Source organism: Amphiprion ocellaris, chromosome 13 (genome assembly GCF_022539595.1).
Source record: "Amphiprion ocellaris isolate individual 3 ecotype Okinawa chromosome 13, ASM2253959v1, whole genome shotgun sequence".
Taxonomy (NCBI): domain Eukaryota; kingdom Metazoa; phylum Chordata; class Actinopteri; family Pomacentridae; genus Amphiprion; species Amphiprion ocellaris.
In genome coordinates, this window is record NC_072778.1 from 22,054,741 (window position 1) to 22,067,818 (window position 13,078).

General features: G+C 42.5%; 1 pseudogene; it reads right to left on the reverse strand.

The window, feature by feature from the left end:
* Positions 1–341: 341 nt before the first annotated feature.
* Positions 342–6,189, reverse strand: LOC129350415 (uncharacterized; annotated as a pseudogene).
* Between the last annotated feature and the right edge of the window lie 6,889 nt (positions 6,190–13,078).

Consider the following 13,078-nt stretch of genomic DNA (forward strand, 5'->3'; position numbering starts at 1 on the left):
GTCTGCTGACTGTTGTATTAGCTTCTGAGAGCTAAACGTTAGAAACAGCAGCACGATATACAAGCGGGGCACGGAGCTACCGCTGATGGCTAACTAGCTAGCGCCGATGGCTAACTAGATAGCTTATTGTCTGCTACAGGAGACAACGACGTTACTTTCTAAATCTCAAGCAAGCGTAAGTTATGGCAACTCGTGTGAGTCGAAAACGTTTCACCTCTCATCCAAGAGGCTTCTTCAGTTCCGAAAGCCTCATGGGGAGCACCAGATATTTATCCACCAGGAGGGTGGTGGCAAAAACAAGTGGACAAAGACCCGAAACCAATAGACTCGTTGGTGTTAATGTGAGTCGTTAGCCTTTGATGGGCGGTCGTTACCCCTCCCAGCCCTCTAGGAGGGTGGTTGGGGGTCACCTGACTGCAGGTGGGACAGATGGCTGCACCTCCTTGGGAGGGCTCTAAGAACGGCGTTGTAAGTGGGAGACAAGTGGTGTCTGAGGCCCCCTCCTCTGTTCAAAGATGGCCGTTCTAGTTTGACATGAATGGCTTCTTTTACCCCTCTCTCAAACCATCTGTCCTCTCTGGCTAGAATGCGCACCTTGTGGTCATCAAAGGAGTGCCCCTTCTCCTTGAGGTGGAGGTGGACTGCTGAGTGGTCGTGGCCCTCCTGTGTTGTGCCATGCGCTTGTGTAATGGCTGCTTAGTCTCTCCAATGTACAGGTCAGAGCATTCCTCATTGCACTGCACTGCGTACACCACATTGCTCTGTTTCTCCCTTGGAATTTTGTCCTTGGGATGGACCAGCTTTTGCCTCAGAGTGTTGCTGGGCTTGAAGTGTACTGGGATCTGGTGGGTGTTAAAGATCCTCCTGAGTTTCTCTGAAATTCCTGCCACATAGGGGATGACAATGTTGTTTCTCTTTTTGTGGTCCTCGTCTTTCTTATCCTCCCTGCGCTTTTTTGCTGTTTTGATAAAAGCCCAGTTTGGATAGCCACAAGTTTGAAGAGCAGAGTGAATATGTTTGTGTTCCCTTCTTTTTCCATCCGCTTCTGATGGGATGTTCTGTGCTCTGTGCTTTAAGGTACGGATCACCCCCAACTTGTGTTCTAGTGGGTGGTGTGAATCAAACAGGAGGTACTGGTCTGTGTGAGTGGGTTTTTTGTAGACCCCAATGTTGAGTTCCCCATTGGTTTCAATGCGTACCACGCAATCTAGAAACGCCAGACAGTTGTCTTGGACATCCTCTCTTGTGAACTTGATGTTTTTATCCACCGAGTTGAGGTGTTCTGTGAAAGGTTCGACCTCACCCTTCCTGATGGTGACCCATGTGTCATCCACATATCTGAACCAGTGCCTCGGGGAGTGGCCACTGAATGTTCTCAGTGCCACAATCTCCATTTCTTCCATGTACAGGTTAGCTACAATGGGGGATACAGGGGATCCCATGGCACAGCCGTGTTTTTGCCTGTAGAAACCGTTGTTGTACTGGAAATAAGTGGTGCTGAGGCAAAGGTTAAGGAGGTCACACACCTGTTCGGGGGAGAGGTTGGTCCTCTCAGACAGAGAGTTGTCAAGCAGCAGTTTTCTCTTTACTGTCTGTATTGCATCTCCAGTGGGAATGCAAGTAAAAAGTGAAGTCACGTCATATGAAACCATAGTTTCCTCGGGATCTAAGCTGATTTTTTGACCTTGTTTGTAAAGTCCATCGAGTTCCTTATGTGGTGGGGGGTGTCCCCCACCAATGGGGAAAGGATGGTGGCAAGACACTTAGCAATGTTGTATGTCACAGAGTTGATGCTGCTTACAATTGGTCTCAGAGGGGCGCCCTCTTTTTGAATTTTTGGCAGCCCGTATATGCAAGGGATAGCATCGCCTGGATAGAGTTTGTAGTACAGGGCCCGGTCGATGATCTGACCTTTCTCCAGTTTTTGCAGGCAGTTAACCACTTTGAGTTTGTAGGTGTTGGTGGGGTCTCGTTTTAGGGTCTCATAAGTTGCTGAGTCACATAGGAGGCTGCTGACCTTTGAGTGATAGTCAGCTGTGTTAAGGACAACAGTACATCTCCCCTTATCTGCAGGTAGGATTGTGATGTTGGGATCCTTCTGCAGAGTTATCAGTGCCCGTTTCTCCTGTGCGGAGATGTTGGACGGGGGTAACTTGGCACTGGAGAGTGCTGCCGACACCTTAAGCCTGATCTGTTCCGCCTCTGTCTCTGACAACCTATTGTTCCTAATGGCCGATTCTGTGGCCGTCACCAAGTCCACCACCGGTAACTCATCTGGTGTGACTGCAAAGTTCAGTCCTTTGGCAAGGACCCCCCGCTCGGCTGGAGTGAGCTCTCTGTCTGACAAATTCTTAACCCATTTGATGACAAATGGGTTAAGAATTACACCACCCACTAGAACACAAGTTGGGGGTGATCCGTACCTTAAAGCACAGAGCACAGAACATCCCATCAGAAGTGGATGGAAAAAGAAGGGAACACAAACATATTCACTCTGCTCTTCAAACTTGTGGCTATCCAAACTGGGCTTTTATCAAAACAGCAAAAAAGCGCAGGGAGGATAAGAAAGCCGAGGACCACAAAAAGAGAAACAACATTGTCACAACAACATTGGGGCAGGAACATTGTCTATGTGGCAGGAATTGTCTATGTGGCAGGAATTTCAGAGAAACTCAGGAGGATCTTTAACACCCACCAGATCCCAGTACACTTCAAGCCCAGCAACACTCTGAGGCAAAAGCTGGTCCATCCCAAGGACAAAATTCCAAGGGAGAAACAGAGCAATGTGGTGTACGCAGTGCAGTGCAATGAGGAATGCTCTGACCTGTACATTGGAGAGACTAAGCAGCCATTACACAAGCACATGGCACAACACAGGAGGGCCACGACCACAGGCCAGGACTCAGCAGTCCACCTCCACCTCAGGGAGAAGGGGCACTCCTTTGATGACCACAAGGTGCGCATTCTAGCCAGAGAGGACAGATGGTTTGAGAGAGGGGTAAAAGAAGCCATTCATGTCAAACTAGAACGGCCATCTTTGAACAGAGGAGGGGGCCTCAGACACCACTTGTCTCCCACTTGTTTTTGCCACCACCCTCCTGGTGGATAAATATCTGGTACTCCCCACCAGGCTTTCAGAACTGAAGAAGCCTCTTGGATGAGAGGTGAAACGTTTTCGACTCACACGAGGTTAGTCCAGTTGCCATAACTTATGCTTGCTTGAGACTTATCATGACCTGGATGACTGAGAACATCCACAGATTTACTTTCTAAATATACTTGTTTGCTTAAAGGGAGCTTGCCACCAATGGGATAAATAATGTAAAAGTTTCTTGGAGTCACAAAACACTCACCATTCTCGAGCGTCTCCAACAATGCAGCGGCGGAGTCTCCCTCCTGTTGCTGGCGGTGCCAGTAAATAACTTCCATTAAACCTCTTCCAACACCTCCTGGTTGACCCACGCCGGTCGTTGTAGTCCTTGGTGAACTGATAGTCATTTTTGAGCTTTTTCAGCTTCTCCCTACACTGCTTCATTGTCCTCTCTATATACAGTCTACTGTATATATGGGTGGCCATCCGCTCAGAGACCTCCTGATAAACTTTCTCCGTCCAGCTCCCTCTGTATTCTTTGGTCCGCCATCAAAGACAGAAAAGTCTCGACCTCTTCATTCACCCACGGTACAGGTCTGGCTGTCATATTGAAATTTATGACGAACAGAGAGTTCCGTGAAGAGCAATGCACACCGTGGCTGTTTACAGTTTTTTTTAATGCCGGTTTGTTTTCGTGCTGGAGTCGCTCTCCTGTGTCCTCACTCCCTGTCCAATCAGTGGCCTTGCACTCTAAACGTCACAGTATCGGCTCATCTCAGCTCGCTTGGAACCTCAGCTGAGAAGGTGCTGAAAATAGTACCTCGTACCAGGTACTAGTCCATATGGAAAAGCTCACAAAGACGAGCCGAGCCGTACCGCGCCGAGTAGATGCTTGTGAAAAAAATCCATTAGATCCTTAGAACAGCTGCTTTTAATTGTTCCGCGATAGAGGCTGGTGGGTAAAGGAGGGCATGCCTTTGCAGTAAGAGCCCCAAATCAAATTAAATCTTCCTCCTCGTTGGTATTTTTAAGGTAACTCTCGAGACATGCATGCTTTCGGTTGCTCTTAATGATCTTAATCTTTTAGTGCTCTATTTTATTTTAGGTGTTTAGCTTACACGTTGTTGTCCTGTTTCGCCTTGTTTTTAGTGTTTTAGATATGTTTTTTTTGTTTTTTTTACAAATTAATTTTACAAATCTTGAGCCCATTTCTTGCTTTTTGCACATATTTCTGTTGTCCTCCTTGTAACATGTACAGCACTTTGGTCACTTCAGGTTGTTTTGTGCTGTAATCAGTGCATTTGTTAGTAATCTTTCTTGTCACCTGTAAGAGGAGGCTGATGTAAAATGATCATAAATGATAATATAATAAAACACAGTGTAATAATAAAATATCACATTTATCTACATTAAGAAACACTAAAATGAACTTAAAACTGCTGCTGTAATGTGCTCTGAATAGTTTATTGTCATATATTTATAATTGCTAAATATGAAGAGTACAGGGTTATCTATATTGTAACATATTTTTATTGGCCTTAGCTAACACAGAGGACAATGACATTATGTATTCTTTATTTGTCTTTTCTTGGTTGAATGAACACAATTTATTTCTACACTGATTTCTTCCAGGTAGTGAATATTCTTTACGGACTGATTTTAGTTCTTTTTATTAAATTTAAGGCCGACAAAAAGTCAACAAAACAGACAAAATTCTGTTTTTCCCCACATGAACTTTCTTCCTAGGAGTTTAGCCAGCTGTGCAAGAAAACCACCAGATGATATAAGGCCAATAAGGGCTGCACAGTGGTGTAGTGGTTAGCACTTTCGCCTTGCAGCGTCCTGGCTTTCCCGGGATCTTTCTGCATGGAGTTTGCATGTTCTCCCTGTGCATGCGTGGGTTTTCTCCGGGTACTCCAGCTTCCTCGCACAGTCCAAAAATATGCTGAGGTTAATTGATCATTCTAAATTGCCCGTAGGTGTGAATGTGAGAGTGATTGTCTCTGTATGTAGCCCTGCGACAGACTGGCGACCTGTCTAGGGTGTCCCCTGCCGAGTCAGTTGGGATAGGCTCCAGCCCCCCCACCCCACTCCCCCCACCCCCCACCCCCCCGCGACCCTAATGAGGAATTATGCGGTGTATAGATAATGGATAATGGATGGATGGATATAAACCAATAATAACTGAAGAATATATTTTGGCGACTGATCCATAGTTTCTCTGGAGATATGTTGGTAAAACTAAAAGGGAAAACTTGAACTCATGATCTGAGTATTTCTGAAGTCCTGGCTATAGTGGCCTCTCCAGACTTGTGTTGATGGTAATATAGTAATATAGTACAACTAGTACAACTCCAGCAGTAAATGGCTGTTGGGGAGTGTAGAAGTGTAAACAACACAAATCCGAGCAGATGCTGCTTCTCTTGTAGCAGTGAAAGTGTTAAGACCCTTGCACCCTCATTAATCTCTATTGGCCCGTGTCACCGCTCAGAAAGAAAGGAGAGATTACTCCCATCCCCGGCCTCAGGCTCTCATTTAGCCGCACACTTCAAGCTATTATTCAGCCATCATAGGAAAGCCACAAAACAAATGGTATTTACCTCAAAGGCCATATTACCTCAGGGGACAAGGAAGGGAGGGAGGGAGTTAGGAAGGCAGGAGATGGGAACTGGAAGTGTAGTTTTAAGAAGCGTTTAAAACTGGGTGACTCCCTGTTTAAGTGTCAGACTGTCATCTGTCACCCAAGAACATGACGAACGGCTGAAATGAGCCGGGGAAGGATTTGACACAGATGTCTGACATCACCATCTAATCCTTCACTACACTCTGCAAAACGCCACTGTGGGATAAACTTGATCGCCATTGCAACAAACTCAAAAATAATCCTGCAGACCCTGAAGGCCCAAGTAATTGAGCTTGATTTTGATTGTGGCGTTAAATCACAGCATGCTCTACACCAAAGAATGACTGATTTCCAAATTAGGATACTGTTAATTAGTCACCCACACGAAGACGGCCCGCGGTCTATCGCAGTCCACGATCAAAGAGTTTACTCGTGTGGTTTTATAACCTACAAGCTTCTTACACAGCTGAACCATGGCTTAGCCTCAAAAGTAACGCTGATTAAATCTGCACTACGCTGCTGTCTATCATTTGCTTCAAATCTGATTTTTTTCTGGGTGAAAAGTCGACATCTGGGTGTTTTTTTTTTCTTTTAAGATGCAGGAAGTCTACTTTGAGAAAGTGAAGTCAAGCTGAAAGTGGAGGGAAGATGAGTGAGTTCAGGGAAGGGTGCAGGTGATGGGTGATACTGAGCCGCCCTCAGAGTGTGTGTGTGATAAATCCATGGTTTGTGCGGTGGCCACGAGTCAGAGACAGGCCTGCTCTGTGATTTACTTTAGATAAAGGAGGCTACAGACCTGACCAGGTAGGATCAGCGCTCCTCGAGTAAACAGGGACAAGACTTACATGTGGGATGATGAAGGAAACACTCCTGCAGCACACACGGGGTGAATCCATGGTTTAGTCTTCTGGCGGATTACCGTTCAGATCTGTTGCTAAAACATGGTGGAAATCTTTCAAAACGAGACAGAAAAAGAGAATGACAAAACGCTATTCTGCCAGTGCTGTGGGTGTGTGTGTATGTGTGTGTGTGTGTGTGTGTGTGTGTGTGTGTGTCGGAGCCTTGAGCAAATGCATAAACCCCTCCGAGGGATTGGTGACATTTCTCAGTTTTGTGCACCATACAAATCATATCCATGGTTTAACAGGACCTGTAATCTGGCCTCTAGATGGCATTCAGTGTCACCTCAATTACCACTGACACACTTTTCATCACTGCGTCCACCAGGAATGTCACAGGATAGTGAGACTTGACCATCAGAGCATCTTAACATGGATTTTCACACCTTTCTTGCATCTTTAACCTTAACTTTTGCCATTTGTCCTTCGCAGATTGGCCCAACAGGTCATTTCCTGAACAACAGTTTAATTCGAGCGCTGTATCGCAGATGCTCGTTGGTAATGAATGTGCATGAATAACCATGAGGCAGAGAGAGAAAGGAAGCGGTTGCATAGCCTATTTTCAATGCTCCGAGTCTGTCTCCAAAATTGATACCAAGCAAACAGTGTGACACATGTATATGCCTACTGACTGGGAATTAGACACACACAAAGGCACATCAAAGGGTGTGATTGAGGGGGTTTGTTAAACAGGAGATGAGTGAAAGAAACTCAGCCAGTCTTTTCAGATGTGAATTACTTTCATCATCCGCACACATACGGCAGGCCAAAATAATCATGGTACTGGGTTTACTTTGTGAAAGAGAATTTTCCTGTTCACAGGAGTCTTGGGGGATGGTAACTAGAGGCTACTTCGTTTCTTATTCATAGGCTGTGGAACATACATGCATACAGACCAGCTTGATTTTTTTTCCCCATCATGGAAAGGAGCAAAATCTCGCTCTGTTGTGCGGCTTCACCTTTGAACTGATGCTCTGCAGAATGTAAGTCTAAAAGCCTTTTGGCGTCTACTTAAAGAATAAGGCCGGTATTATTCTATATGTCTATCAGTGCTTTAAGTGGGCCGGTACGGGCCGGTACTCAGTTCCGGGACTTCTAAAAATATCCTTCGGGCGTCCTGGCACTTCTCCAAGTGTCAAGAACGTACTTTCAGCGTACCGGTACGCTGATCATCGCATTTTAATCCACCAGAAGCTCGACCGCTACTTCATTTTACTAAAACTTCATTTCCCATAGACCACTGCGCTCTACGAGAGAGGCGCGCATGCGTATTCCTCCTTTGCTTTAAAGTAGCGCGAGATCAGAGCGCGGTAAACAAACATGACATGCTAGCCCGCGCTCCGCCCAACATCGTGTGTTTAACCGCAGCTCCAAAGTTGACAAAATGCAGTAAAACACGCTACCATGCTGTCTTGGCTCAAAGGTTCAAAAAGAACACGGTCAGAATCAGAGGCGGACTCGCAAACCGACACGATACCAAGCCAGTCTAATCTTGCAGGAGCAGGACAGAGTCAGACGCGACTATAAACCACTGACCATAGTACTTTTGAAAAGATAGTGAAATGAAAAGCACCTTTTTCAGTAAAGGAAAAGAACCTTAAATTTGTATTTATTTTCAGTGTTCCTTTTGCACATTTGTTTGTGTTATATTTGTATTTATTTGATGGATATGTTCAGCACTGTTTTTTTTTTTATTTCAAGAGCAGAAAAAATGCAGTTTTATTGACAGTTTGAAATTTTTTCACTTGCTGTTAACTTACAGTTTGTTAATAAAAAAGTGAAGGAAATTTAATTGTGTTTAAATTTAGATTTAATATCTTTGTTGGTTTACAAGTTCAACAAACATTGTTGTAACAGTAAAATAAGTTGCCACAACTTATTTGGCCACAATCGATTAGGTACAAGTATAGCTCAAGCTTTAGTACCAATTTTGTTTTTGTTTTTTTGTTTTGTTTTTTTAATGGTTGATATAGGAAAATAGAGTACCTGCACTTTTTTGGCCCCACTTAAAGCACTGATGTCTATATTCATATATCTTTTTTTAGAGGAAAAACCAACCATACTCTCCAACTTCTCTATCCTGTTTCACCTAAAGCCATTTGTTCAATTTGAAAATGTAAATCTTTAAAAACAGGTCTCCAATATTTACTTGAAGAGTTTGTTTGCAAAAAAAAAAGATAAAAACCATATTTAAAATGAATCAGTTAACACCAGTTTGATTGATATTCCCAGGAGTATGATTGAAAAACATGTTTTAGGAAAATAAATTGAAAGTAAAATAACCTTTTTTTGTTTTTTGGGGTTTTTTTTTGCAAATGCACTTTTCATTTTATTTCCAAACACAATTGAGCACTTCAGTTCTCAGGAGACATAACTCTGCCTGGATGAATATAAAAGGCACATTTATTGAGAACCATGTGATTGCACCTCACAGCATACAAAATATTCCCATAAATCACATGTACGGTGGACAATTGTGCACAATTTGTATGCAGTTCCAACATTTAGTGCAGGATTCAGTCTGACCTGTATGTAGTGAGGTGAGTTTTAGTTTGCTAAACTTAACCATCTATGTATGTGTATTTTGTTGTTGTTGCACTAACCAGGATATTTCTGTGTATTATAGAAAGTAGTAGGATTAATTAAAAACACCCATCCACTATTAATATAATCAATTTATCTTTAAATACAGCAACAGAATGTCAAATATAGTTTATTTCCCCTTTATAAAGTGACAATTTTCTGCTTTTATTTTATAACACCACACTGTAAAAGTACAAATAAGTCTTGCATTGTAAATGTTACTTAAGTCAGTGTGTGTAGGCATGATAATGGACATCCACTTAAAATATTAACAGTGAAAGTACAGCCCCCATGTGACTGCTGTACCACTATATATTTTATCACGCTTTATTAAACATTCAATAATGCAGGATGTTTGCTGTTTTCGTTGGTTGAAGTGGCGTTCACGTTGTATCCGACTGCAACTATTAATAATTATATTTATGATAAATAATCTGCTGATTTATTTTTCCACTAATTGATTAATAATTGGTTTGTAATATTCTGCTTAGCTTATTAGGTGTCAACTTACAATTGTTTAATTATTTTTGCTGTACCTAAACTGTTGCGTTGCTTAAATTATAACAAAAATCATATTTTAGATGCTATATTTGTGTTTTGAGAAAATCTGAATTTGTTAAGTAACTATTTCTGCCAGGTATATACATAGGGGAGTCTTAAGCGGAAGAATGTTTAAAAAAAAAAAAAAAAAGGGAGATCTATACATTCCACCACTGTGTTTTCTGTTATATCGCATTGTAAACTGAGATATGAATTTGAATGTGTGTTTTTGTTTTTTAACAGACTAACAATCAGTTGGTCAAAAAAATAACCGGCAGATATTGATGAAAAAAAGTTCTAGAAGGCAAGATTTTAAAATGATTGGAAATTAATATAATGAGGGAGTTTGCAAGAATTGTTTAACATTGATGATTTTTCTAGGAAATATTGTCGAAAGAAATGTGTCTGCAGCTCAGTGGTGCAGTAACACTGAATAGTCTGAATAGTTTTTGGACAACAGGGAAGGAAATTCAGGCTTCAGCCGCTCATCCAGTATTGCTTTTCCTGGAAATTTGCTGACAATTTAGAAAACTGTTTCGCCAGCATTTTTCTTTTACACGCAACACATTATGCATGAAAATGCCAAAATGACCACTGTCAGATGTCAGATGAGAAATGTGTCTGGTGGAAAAAAGCTTTTCCATTATTAAATAGCAAGAGTAGAAAGATGCAGCTCCAACTGCACCAAGGCATGCGTGATGTCCAGCCAGACTTGGAGCACAAATATATTTGGCATTTTCTATGATCCCTTTTCACACACATTATCTGATTTTAATATAATTTTTAACAGAAGATCTTCTGTGTTTGGGATGGATATAAACTTTCTTTTCCCTTCCCAGATAATTGGATCCAAGACTCATGGGACAGAGACTTCACATTTTCAGTACTAAGCCACAGTGTTCTAGTTTCTCATTAGGTTGTATAATGGACCATAGTGAGGGGAGGCAGTGTCCCGTTTCAGGTCTTTCATGCCAGCACAGGACTGGCCAGACACACAAGCCTGATTCAGGGACTGACAAAAGTAGGAAAATGGAGAGAACGAAGTAACAACAGTTACTCAGAGAGAAGGAGGAGAGCAAGAGGACTGAAAGAGGAGAGAGGAGAGACGCAAAGTCAGTCCCCAAAGGCAGCAAAGAGGCAGCTGGCTTAGAGGTGTGTGTGTCCTATTTTTAGTTTCCCTCATGCACATCTCTAGCTATAACTGCTGCTGGAGCGTTCGCACACTGAAAAACTTAATCATTTCTGCAACAGGAAGGTTTCAACTTCAGACTGGCTCAGGTGTTTCAGTTGTCATTGGCTTAAAGCTCGAGTCCCTCCTCTATGCTGTGTTTTTAGTTCGCTAGAGTTAGAAAAAACACAAAGATGAGGTGTAGCGTGAAGTCACATGATTCAGAGTGCTACTGATGCATACTGCCTGCAGCCTGACAAGTAAGATATTTGTAAATAGCCTGGGTCCCATGTGAGTAATGTATGGAGGGACATGGCCAACTGAGAGAGCAGTCAGAGGAGGTTGTTAATGATCATGATGGGCTGTGACGCTGCTGTGGTATCTGCCAGATATGCAATGCAGCTATTCACATAAATAGCATATTTATTGTTTTCCTAAAGAAACACTGAGACACTGTTATCAAATATATAATTCATGAAATGGTGTAGGAAAAAACACACCTCAATACAGGCTCCAAACTGAAACAGGAGCACCTATTCTTTAAAAAAAAAAAACAAAAAAAAAAACAGTTTCTGTTGTTACTAGCAGAATGGATGCACTTGATGCACATTTGAAAAATAAATAAAAATGTGCCTGAGCCGAACCTCATTTCGGAGGTAATAAGAGGTAATAAGAGCTGCGGTAATAAGCTCCTGCATATGTAGGTAGCAGAGCAACTTAGCACCCTGCCCAGAAGTAAGAAAAGAGGTTGCTTCATTTATTTATCAAATATAAAATATTTATAGGATTCAATCTGCTGGCAGAGGAGGACCAGCAGAACAAACTGTAGGTGGAAAAGTTGCCTTCTGGATGGGGGTTTGAAAAAAAACATCTGGTTGAGGGCAGCTTGCTGCTCTGCATACATTTTCAATTTTCAATTAAATTCCAAGGCTTTCAGGCCATCACGACCGAGTCAGCTGACCTGAAGTGACAACACACTGCAGGACATGAACGTATCACTCTGCTGTCAGCTGGACTTTGTCAGACAATAGGAGAGGTGTCTACACATACACTGAAGCACAAGTCCAAAAAAACCTGCAGATATTCTGGTTGAGCCTGTTTGACTGGAACACTGTGTTTCTCCTCCAGACACACACCTCACACATTTATTCTGTGAGAGAACTTCAATTGAAACTGGTCGATGTATCTCAAAAAAAAAAAAAGAAAAAGGAAGAGAAACCAAGAAAATGAGTCACCTAATCAGCACCTGGGAACTGCTGCAACTCTGACAGTGGTTAAGTTTTGGGTGGAGGATTAGTTCCCTCTGAAAGGGAGAAGTTAATTATGTGGCTTTGACGCACCTAAAGTGCTGTTCGATTTGCGGCTAATCCTCACCAAACTGCTGCACACGGATTAGACATTTTGACTGACACTTTGTTCAAATGAAACTGCTGAAACACTTCCCCATCCACTCTGAGGCACACATGCACATTTATACCACAGTTAAATGATCAAACACAGCGGCACACAGAGGGGGCAAAGAGACAAGAGTCCAAAAAAGGGGGAGTAAAAGACAACGCTGAGACAGATCACATTCAGTGAGTTAGCAGCACTCTCTGAGGAAGACAGCATTTTAAATAAAACATGAAAGCTGAGGAAGAAGGCACTCCTCTATATACAGAAACTTGTGGTAAGCATGACATTGTGAGAGACAGCACATCCAGTTCGAAGGTATCCCTGGGGACATCTTTCCCCCTCCATCACATAGACTATATATCAGTACCATCACACATGAGCCCTCATCCCACAATATACGAGGCTCCAGCAGTGGAGGCCAGATTGACCGACGTCTTTCCTCTAAAGAGCCACACTTCCTCCTTTGAAAGCACGACAGAAGAGCTATCGCTCACAGATGGAAGCATTACAGTCATCAGGATGTTAAGTTTCAGTCCAGAAAAACCCATTTAAACACTAAAATCAGGTCCAGTTTTTTCTTTTTTTAGCCAGAAAGGCTTGAGAGGAAGGCCCTGAATCAACGCTTATATGAACATGTAAATAAGTCATGGCTAATCTCCCTTCCTCTCTCTCTCTGTTGCCTCTCTGTAAAAGTCATATGTACATTTTTAGAATTCCCTGAGTTCTGCTGACATGAAGAAAGAAATGAAAGATTCATGTTTGTTTAAAAAATTCAAACT